General features: G+C 52.3%; 1 pseudogene; it reads right to left on the reverse strand.

Annotated features, from left to right (window-relative positions):
• Positions 1–1,077: 1,077 nt before the first annotated feature.
• Positions 1,078–6,502, reverse strand: LOC119092141 (E3 ubiquitin-protein ligase UHRF1-like; annotated as a pseudogene).
• Between the last annotated feature and the right edge of the window lie 4,567 nt (positions 6,503–11,069).

Below are 11,069 nucleotides of genomic sequence, written 5' to 3' on the forward strand. Positions count from 1 at the left end.
ATCTGGCGCGACGTCGTTTGTACTGGAAGTGTGAACCGCGGGCGAAATCAGACACCATAGAACAGTCGGCGCGTAATGCATGCAAATAACGCCCGCTAAAGTAGAACAAAAAGTCCGACCATGCGTCCACTTTTACGGATTATTTGCCTAGCTTTCGCTTCACCTGACGGCAGCCATCATTTTTTTTTTTTTAGGTCTAGTGAAAACACCCAGCGCTCGACTATGGGACCTACCGGAAAATCGCCTCGATACTGACGCACTCTTAAACACCAGACCAAGGCCGTATCCAGCTTTTCCCACTTCAGACGGCAATCGCATTACTTTTTAGAAGGCGCATCTGACGATAACATCTGATATCGGATCATCGCACAGACCATAAACCACCTTTATCAGGTGGCCATACCACGCCGTCAGCCCGCTAGCTGAGATGCTGAGGACGCATCGACCTTGAAAACGGATGCATACGCAGTCCGAGATGAATGCATTCAACGAAAGATCGCGTTCACGCAAAGGGGTACCGGTGCCCAACGAATGGCCCTGCGCACATCAGAGTCTGAATTTCTCCGAGCGACCATGCATGAATGCACGAAACCCATCTGTGAGCATTGCCGACAAGCGGCCATCAATCCGACTGTATACCGACTTAGCGGCCGCACTACTCGTAAGCGTACTATTCTGAACTCGGATGGCAATGAGGCGGCGAACAGAAGCTGACTGTATTGGTCAGTACGTAATCGCAAGGTACTAACTGCCTTGAACTGTCACGCACTGCATAACCCACTAGAAATCTGCAGTCGATGGCGAAACATGTATTTATAAAATCAGGTACCCCAGAAGAACTGAATAGCGCAAACTATGGCACACAGGACACCTTCTGCGGGCCACAAAGGTGCGGTGATACGACCCCTGGTGGCCACGGGCGGGCATCACCGGCGTCGCGCCACCACGAGCATCGATCATGTACTGCTTACGTCCTCTCCACCGAGCAGAGCCCCACAGGGCAGAGCGCGCCCGATACCGGAGCCAGGCTAAGGCCACAATGTGTGAATGAACGGAAGTGAGGGCCAACGGGGAGGCCCAACACGCAGGCTGTTGCTGCGCCTGTTTTCATAAAAAGTCACACACCCTAAAACGCATCAAAAAGGCAGGCGCACATGAGGCGTAAAAGTTGACGGTGACGTGTCCTTCAGCGCGTGCGGGGCGGGTGCCGACCACCATCGTGTGCAAATGCGCGGACTGTTCCTGAAGAGTATGACGTGTATGCAAGTATCGCGAGCACGGTTCACACATGCCCTGAAAGGACGCTGCCAAAATCAATACGACGGAACTTCCAACGTCGTAGTAGGCCCGGGACGACCGACGATATCCCGGCGCTATCATCGAGCAAACATCGCTGATGGCGGGCATCCCTCGCCCTCAGCCGGGCCCCGAGTCGTCACACAGCTCAGTCCGAGTCGCCGTCGGCTCGGCTCGCGCCGTTCGGGCGAGCCGCCGCCGGTCCGTCGCCCTGCTCCGCGCCCGAGTCCTCGTCGGCAGAGCGCTTTGTCGCCGCCGCGCCGTCCGACAGCAGTGCCTCGTCGCCAGAAACATCCTGAGATCACACCACCTGCACTCAGCGCGGCACACAGACGGCCGGAAACAGGACGGTGGACGGGCACAACGATCTATTGTGTCGTAGTTCACAGTTGGCCTGAACGCACGTGTTATGCTTCACGTGCCAAACAATGGCATCAGCCTCTCCATGAGACTGTGCCGAAACCATACCACGTTGTTGCCACGCGTTTTGCCGGTTAGATGGGTGACAGAGTTGCTCATCTGCACAGTGAACGCATTGACATTGTAAAAAGGAAAGTCTGGGGGCCAAAGTATCCGGTATAACTGAAGCCACTTTGCTGACGCAGAACACCACAGAACATGTAGCAGTGGCTTAGCCAAGAGCCAAACAAATAACGAGTGGCACACAACAATCGGCTGTGCCGTGCATGGGTCACAGTACTGATGGTCACTGAATTTTGTGAAGTGCATCTCGACACCTTCAATACTGCAAACGCCGGCACATTTGGAAGCCGCGCTGTGCCCGGCAATGACGCACCTTCCAAGGGGGCGGCGCCTGGTCCTCGCAGCGCTTCATGGCGTACTTGTAGACGAGGAAGCCCGACTGTCCCGAACACAGCCAGTACTTCTCCACCCAGTAGAGCCCTGGATCACATAACAATTTACATTACAAGACCGCCAGGGTTTATCGCCATCCCATGAGGCGCATGCGCAGCAGTACTTGTCCTCGCATCACCTTATGGAGTCAGCACCCGATGTCAAACGTTTCAGCGAAGAACGCATCGTCGCATGACTATCAACGCTCCTGCAGGTTGACTATCCGCTCGCAACGCCCGGCCTCTGCTGTCAGCAAGCAGAAACTAACAGGAGGGGCAGGGTTTATATCCGACCCCCACTGCTATGCAATAGCCGACCAGAGCTGTGCAAAACAAACACCGTTGGAATTACCCCTATCGCGATGAAGGTTTACAAAGCCGACGATTGCTTGTCAGTCCTTGGTTAAGGCAAAATTAGATTAGGTCGCTAATTGCTTTCTAGTCTGCGTTCAACTGACCCACAAACCGATTTCAATGAGAAAAACATAACTAAAATTGTGACGGTGGAAAGCATTTTACTAAGAACAAATGACGGTGGTCAGTACGGGCCAGTGACCAACGGCGGGAAGTTGGGCCAAAATTATACTTCCTGGTCAGGAAGTGATAACGGCAAGCACACACGTGTATGAATTCGACCAGCAATGCTCCGAAATGACCAATTACCAACGCTTGAGAAGAAACGTCGATGACCAGAGCATGACACTTACATGCCAGGGACAGCACCGTAAATAGGTTATGTAAAAACACGACGCGGAACAACCATGCTAAAGCACGTAACTTAGTGAAAATGCTCTTAGGGGGCATGTTTGAGTCCAGCACTCCTAACTAAAGGTATAGTCATCAAACCACCGGAGTATGCTGGAAATTGACACAGTATATGGACACCGACAGTTTCATCTAGCTCATGCATCCTCGCAGCCATGCTGCAAACGTACTTGGGGGGGGGGGGGGGGGACTGAGTCTTCCTCGAGCCTGGAATTACTGTTTGGGGTACAACACGGATACAGCCACAAACCTTTTCATCGGCAAGATAATGGGGTTGGGAATGCGTTTAGTTTCTTCGTACGTGTCCCCATCTTGTTGGTGCTGCACACCCAGCTACAATCACAACAGGCAGGCAACACTGTCACCCAGGCAGCTCACAACACTGGCCACGACCATCGCGTCAATGATTTACCCGACAAGCACAGAACCGTGTGGCATTTCTGCTTAGCTGCATGTCGAGCCACGCTCCAGCCGAAGCAGACGAGATTGATCCCTCTACAGGTTGCATAGTCACCAAATGCCAGCTCTCTTTACAGCAGATCAAATGACCGTCCTGGCTGCTCTACATCGAACCCCTGCGCGAGGGTGTGCAGTGCCGAGGGTGGTTCCTGCCGGTGCTACTATGCAACCATAGCGAGTCTGCTATGCTACCAGAGCATCTGCTATGCAGGCTTCAGAGCAATGGTCGGAACATATCGCGCGTTATCGCATCGCACCCACAAATAAGTTTTGCATTCGAGCAACGACAAAGTATCCCTTTGGGCGATAATGGCCAGCTACATAATTTGGCAAAATCAGCTTCTAGGCTTCAAGTTATACATGCTGGTGTTGCTGCCTCTAAAAACGCGCCACAGCTAGCGTGACGTCACCGGTAGCGATCACATCACCACTGTTTGCCAGAATTTTTAACGCCCACGCGTCTGAATACCCCCATGACGTCGAATCTACTCGGCACGCTACCGGGATCAAAACCTAATCAGAAACAAGCATGCACTACTTCAGCAGCCCCAAACGCCCACAGCCTGGCCGGAGGGGGTGTCGCGAGTCCGCGGAACACGTGAGCTAATGGTCGCTACGGCGTGATCATGGGAATGACTACGGTTCAGCTCAGTTTTTTTTCTGCGACGATCAGCGGAGGAGATCACGCAGCTGACGATAGTGATTCATGGCGCAAGATAATCGGGAGGTGACAATAAAAAACATCGTGCCTTGGCAGCAGCAAGTCGAGGGGTCGTAGAGACGAGGTCATGCAGACACCACCCCACACCCAGAGTGTGGGTTAGCCCACTCAAAGCCGCCCCCCTCTCGAGAGCCGGATAGCGAACCGATACCGGTCAAGGCTTTCAAGTCAAGGCCGCCTCGTTACCACCGGCCGGCGGCGGGGTGTAGGCACGGGCCGCTGAGTCCGCAGCGCAGCTAGGCGGCCTGCGACCCGCACAAGTGGCCCGCGGCCGCGCCGCCACTGACCGTCGTATCTGTAGCCCTGCTCTGGCGCGTACGGGCCTGCGCAGCTTGTAGCCACGGATCACGCGCACCGGCGTGCGTGTCTCGACGTTGCGGCTCAGCGCCAGGTTGCCGCGCGTCAGCTGCTGGTCCCGCGACTGCGGCGCCGTGCGCAGGTTCTGGCGACACCGGCCGTCGTCATGGCAACCGACGGCGGCGTCCGCCGATCGTTCCGGCGGCAGACAGCAACATCGGCAGATACCACTTCGGCATCGACAAACTCCTGGACAGGGTTTCGGTGGCAGCCGATGTTGACGCTCATCTGATCTGGTCTAAAGAGAACCGACATTTTGCTAAGATAAAACCCATGGACGGATCCACCTCGTCCACATGGTAATACATTCGGCTTTGTAGGGGCATGCTACATCAAGTACAAACACGCTACATCAGGTACAGAATCATATACGAAATACGTCTGCAGTTTTTTAGACGCCGCACAGTAGCCGACGTTGAAACAGATCACGTGCTGCACAACGAGACCTACCTTCGGCTGCGCAGTTGTTCCCTTCAGATCTCTTCCACCCTCGCCAGTGTAGGTAAAACACTCTCCCCAGTCCACATCGTCCTCGTACCTGCAATGTATTTATCGAAGCCAACTCAAGAAAACAAATCACCTCTGCATGGAAGTGGCCAGCTCAGATTGCTGCACGGCGTACGACGCTCAGCACACACCTCAAGCGTAACTCCAACATGCTCTACTTTCTGAGCATGGGGCGATTGCTCTTCGTGCATTTAAGCCGTCAGCTTAAGTTGCCGGCATTTAAGTTTACCCCAGTCAGGCGGGTCCGCCTCCTGCCGTAAAGAATGCGGCAGATTCGCCTCCTGAGGTAGGGTCTGGCAGATCCGCCCCCCCCCCCCCCCGGGAAAAAGGTTATGGCATATCCGCCTCGGATGGGGGTAGCAAGTCTGGCGGGTCCGAGTCCTGGGCTAAAGGGTCTGGTCGGTCCTCCTGGTGTAAAGGGTCTGGCGGGTCCTCCTATGTAAGGATCTGGCGGGTCCGTGTCCTTGGGTAAAGGGTTTGGCGAGTTCTCCTGGAGTAAAGGGTCAGGCGGATGCTCCCGTGTCAAGTGTCTGGCGGGGTCCGATTCCTGGGACAGAGGGTCAGGCAGGCCGTTGTCTTGAGGATCAGTCTGGGATGTCAGTGTCCTTACAGAGAGGGTCTGACGGGCTCGTGCCCTGGGAAGTGCGTCTCTCACCCGCCGCTGAGCGCGATGCTGTAGGCGCCGTCGGGGCCGGCGTGTATGCCGGCCACGGTCGGCCGGTGCACGCCGTCCGCGCAGCACTCCAGCCGGGTCTGCCACCACGTGCCTACCGCCACGTCTGGGGACGGAGGGCAATCAGCCGGGTCTGCCACCATGTGCCCACCGCCACGTCTGGGGTTGGAGCACACTCAGACAAGTCTGCCACCATGTGCCCACCGCCACGTCTGGGGTTGGAGCACACTCAGACAAGTCTGCCACCACGTGCCCATCGCCACGTCTGGGGACGTAGCACACTCAGTCGGGTCTGTCGTCATGTGCCCATCGCCACGTTTGGGGACAGAACACATTCAGCCGAGTCTGCCGTCATGTGTCCATCGCCACATCTGGAAACGAGGACATGTAAACGTCTTACGGACGGAGAGAAACGCCCAGGAACGCGGCCCACATTCAGGGTCACACACGGGTACAACGGCAACCACTCAAAATAACGATAGAGACAGGAGGGTGTGGCCACAGGGCGAAGACAATGCACGTACTGAAAGCCACACCTGAAAGTGCTGAAACACACTTAAGTACCAATCAATACAGGATGGTCGCAATGCATGGGATATTGCTGATTACATGAAACGACCAAAAGTTAAGTCTTACAGGGTGGTTAATTCAATGAAAACGTGTCCGCCATTGCAGAATGGCAAGTTAATATTAGGTACATTAGTAATATAAACTCTCGCACGGTTTCATTTTAAATAGCGACACGAAATATGCGCACAACATACCCGGTATGGTTCCATAAACCTTCTCTCGGTTCTTAGGAACGGCAGACCTTGATGCGTGGCACGTATGGCTTCCTCTTGTTCGGTCGCTCCTCTTCGTAATCCTCATCGTCCGAATCATCTAAATCTGAGTCGCCAAAGTCCAGGGAAGAAAACTTCGTCGGCTGGAAATTGATAATATCATTATAGCTTTTACTAGCCCAGCAATAAATAAATATATAGCCTTCGAAGCAATTCTTCCCATTCCAAAACGATGACCAAACCAGCGCATCGGGCACGAAACTGCACCAAATGAAAAGCATATCCGAAACACCAGGGGCTGAGAACCAACACCACACTTGGTTCAGTTCAAGCGTCATACACGTCGCGTCCACCGAACGGCAAACGATTAGCCGAGGACACGTGATCAGCCGTTCGGCCAAGGCAACGGCCCTTGAAAGCTTCACGGCCACCGCCAGGACAATTAGGCAGCCAACAGACATCACGTCCGTCAAGACAGTTCACGCTGAAACCATACAAGCGGCCCATTAAAAAAAAACGATCAAATATGTGGAGGCGCAGGATCCTCTAGAGGAAATGTGGAAGATCTTCACGACGTGAGCACATCGATGCGCTCCAGTGCGCGGGGAATGCAGAAGTTTGGCTTCTGTCGTCAGTTTGCACAGCTTTCACTCCCAATCAGCAAATGTTCACCAAATCAGAATGTCGTATATTTTTAAAATCGTCTTTGTCCGATTACGTCAAATGTGTCTCGAGATTTTCCCGAAAGGCACACAATTTGGGTGACATAGTAAGGTCACCTTTACATCCGAGCTCAGCTCACACAAACGGCCCTTCAAACACGCCAAATATGTCATGTGGAGAAAATCTCACGACGTGAACACACCAGTGGCTCCAATGCCGGGGGGAATACAATAATTGTTTTCTATTGAAAGTTTCACAGCTTGAAATTCCAAACAGTAAAATGTCCACCGAATCAGACATGTCCCATATTCAAAGCAGTCATTTTCGTATGATAAGTCAACTGCATCTCAGTCTTTTTCGAATTTAACAAATCTGTGATACTCTACAGTTAATCGCCTTTTCTCCGAACTTTAATTTTCCACAGAGATTAGCATGGCAGAAAATGGGGTCAATTTTGTCGGGCCATCGGCAAGTTCGTTAACATGTTGGAGCTGGTGGGACACATAAGTTCCACCGAAATTGGGCTGGAGATAACAGGCTCTAAACCCACAAGTGACGGTGAGATATCTCACCCAGCATGGCATTCCATCGAATGCCATTTTGGCAAAGGAAGTGTTCCATGTCATGTCTGCGGATTCAAACCCGCTCTGACCTCAAGGAGACTATTACCAACCAATACGCGTAGCTGGGATTTCGCTCAAGCGGGGGTCATATTGTGTCTCAGGGAAACATTTCCTCCAAGGCTCCCCTCTTCGCGGCTGCCGAGGGCAAGGCTGTTTATTTTTATTCGGAGAACCTTGTTAGGCTCGGGAGCCATGCTGATGTCCCGGGGGCCATCACCAATGCCTTGGTGATGGTCAATTATTGGTTAAATAAAAATTGACGTTGGTGATGATTGGGAGTTTTAGGGTGAGTCGACTGAAAATGGTCATGAAGAGCTCACAGCTACCATATTATTAAGCAGGGTAGGAATTCAGACGGGTTTTTGAAACATTACGTAGTTCGTAGGAGTCATTCCATCACATGCACAGTCCAGTGGCATCACCGGACTCCCCCCCCCCCCCCCCCACTTCCACTACACCTGAATATGGGGACGTCAACTCTGCCCGTAACTGTTCTGCTCACAACATGCGTTCATCTTTGAGCTGTTAGATTTTTCTGTCGAATGCAAAATTTTGCAGAGACGCAATTTGGAGTCAAGCCTTACCACCACACGCACGCAAAGGCATTTCTTTGATTCATACTTGGGACTGCTCTTTCCAGAGCGTTAACTAATATGAAACGATATTACGATTACGATAACTGGAGCAAGAGAAAACCACTCCTCTGATCAGGCACATGTTGCAGCCCAATGCAATGAGAACGCAGTCGATTGCCAAAGACTGTCAATTGGTCTCGGGCCCCAATCGGTAAACATCGTAAGGGCTTAGTCCAACAGCGGTGAGTTTTGGTTCATACCGCAGAAGGCGTTCGGTATTCAGTTCATCTCGCCACATATCCGTCATATGTCCCACGGAACCATACGACTACCTGTCTCTGACAACCGATGCCGGGTGTGCTATCCCCAGCACTTTCGGTTCGCGCCGCACGCTGGATTACACGCGCATGAATCAGCTGAGCCTCTCAAGCCGGGAGCCAGCAGGTCGGACATGGCAAAGGAACACGTCGCTGAAGCTCGCGCTGGCAATCCCAAGCCCACATCCGTCGAGTGTCATGGGTTGTGAAATGTATTGACACAACGAAACGACGCCGCCTCGAGTGGCACCGGTCACCCCACGGCCGATAGCGCTCCGCGGAGCGGCACACATGGTCCCGAGATCGCTTTCAGCCGCGATTTATCCCCCGCGTATTGCAGTCCTCCAGTGAGCGGGCATCAGCCGCGGCGCAAGCATCTGTCGGCACGTGCTTCAGCAGTCCGCCAGCGGCCAGCACACACTCGCAGACTGAACCACGGAGCCGGCGAGACGGCAGAGAACACGCCCAGGACTGCAGGCTGACTCGCATAACCCGCCAGGCGCAAGCTGTCGTCGGCTGTCGACGTCACACTGCATGATGCTGGTGCAGACGTGGACAATTTGAAGTGGAAGAAAAGCACCCAGACATGGCACATTGTACTGAATAACCTGGACGTCCAATGTTCAGCCATCCTCCCTGGCTTCTCCTGGCGTTAGCAGACAAGGCGGTATTCTAGTCTTGAAGGCCAGTGACAGAGCGAAAATGATCGTCCCTGCTCACAGGTGTGCGAAGAACATCCCACTCCGCAAACATCCACCAGGGAGGAACACAATGAAAAAGTTGGCATCATAAAAACAACTTTATGCAGCCTGGATTGAAGAGATTAGACAAAACAAGTAGTTGTTCCAATTTTCCTAGAAAGAACCACCTATTAAACAAAACAGATCTTCAGTCCAATAAATCCCGACCTGAGCCACTATAAAGTCTGCGCTTTGTCTTCGGCCGTAACGTTATGAGCGTTATTTTGAGTAAACCGCCTTCAATAGGTGCTGGTGCTGGATAAACGACATTATAGGACAAAACAACGATTATATTAATGGTACTCAATATTTCGAGATGTGGCCATGCTTAAGAGGACTACGATGAGCAGCTCAAGATGACGACCTTGGAGATGACCCCAAATCGAAATATTGGCTATCGCCAATGTAATCGTAAGATCTACAACGTCGTTCGAAGGCAATGTATCACATTTCTGTGGGAGCTCGCAATGCCGAAAAACCGGGAGCAGAGGGCCTTGCTTTCTCATATCAAGGACACCTTCTTATACATTTTATAGAAAAAAAAATTGCATGCAGGACCAATCACTTGGACAAGATTAAAACAGACATTGGAATGTTGATCGACCCTTTTGCTCTCAAGACGCACAACACAATAAGGCAGCTGCTGGCCATTTAACATCATCGGCGGTTGGACGGGGATAACACGCCAGAAATCCAGCGCTATACTTGTGCAGCACGTCTCAGTGATGTTGTTGTTTATTGGAGTTTAGGGGCGCGCCGACTGCGGTGGTCATTTGGCACCCATAACGAGTATTGTTTTACCATCTATTAAGCAGCATAAATGGTTCCAAAGTTGATGTGTTTGAGAAATAAGAAAATCTGTTGAGCTCCAGGAAATCGTGAGTTGTCTCCAATCATATCAATCAGGGTAAGGGGCGAGTCATGCTGTCCAAAGTAACGTTGGCGTTCTTCCACGAGGCGCAGGCAAGACACAAGGACATGACGAACGGTGAGGACAGCGCCGCATCGATGGCAGATAGGTTTGTCGGCTCCCTCCAACATAAAGCCGTGGGTTGCGTACTGTGTCCGATGCGTAGTCTGCAGAGCATCACCTCTTCTCGCCTCATTTTGCGGAAACACGAAAACCACTGACCCAGCTGAGGTTTTATCTCTTTAAACTTATTACCCTCCATCTGATCCCAGCAACGCTGCCACTTGTCATGCAGGAAGGTTTTTATTGCAGGGTAAGTCTCTGGCAGGAATAGAGAGCGAACACATGGAGCCAGCGCTGCTCGCCTGGCAACCGCGTCAGCCACCTCGTTGCCCGCGATTCCAACGTGACTAGGGACCCAACATAGCATAACTTTCTTTCCGGCCCGAACCAATTGAGTCAAACGTATTAAAATGTCCTGTATAAGGGGACATGATGGATAAAAATACTTCAAACTCAGAACAATGCTCAGAGTCCGTCAAAATGAGATGTAAAGGTTCGTCGCCGACTTCAATCAAACATAGTGCCTTAGTGTTTGGTACGAGCTCCGATGTGAACACCGAAGCGTTTGGGGGCAATGAAAACGACCGGATGACGCCACCGCTTACAAACGCACAGCCTACACCATCAGAAGTTTTAGAACCGTCCGTGTAAGTATGTGTGTAGCCCTGATGTAACGCTAAACGCTCAAGCGCTCTGGACCTCATTATATCTAGTGATGCCATGACCGCCAAAACTCATGGTGTTGCATGACCTCCGGCACGGGT

Source organism: Pollicipes pollicipes, unplaced genomic scaffold, assembly GCF_011947565.3.
Source record: "Pollicipes pollicipes isolate AB1234 unplaced genomic scaffold, Ppol_2.1 Scaffold_3447;HRSCAF=4054_pilon_pilon_pilon, whole genome shotgun sequence".
Taxonomy (NCBI): domain Eukaryota; kingdom Metazoa; phylum Arthropoda; class Thecostraca; order Pollicipedomorpha; family Pollicipedidae; genus Pollicipes; species Pollicipes pollicipes.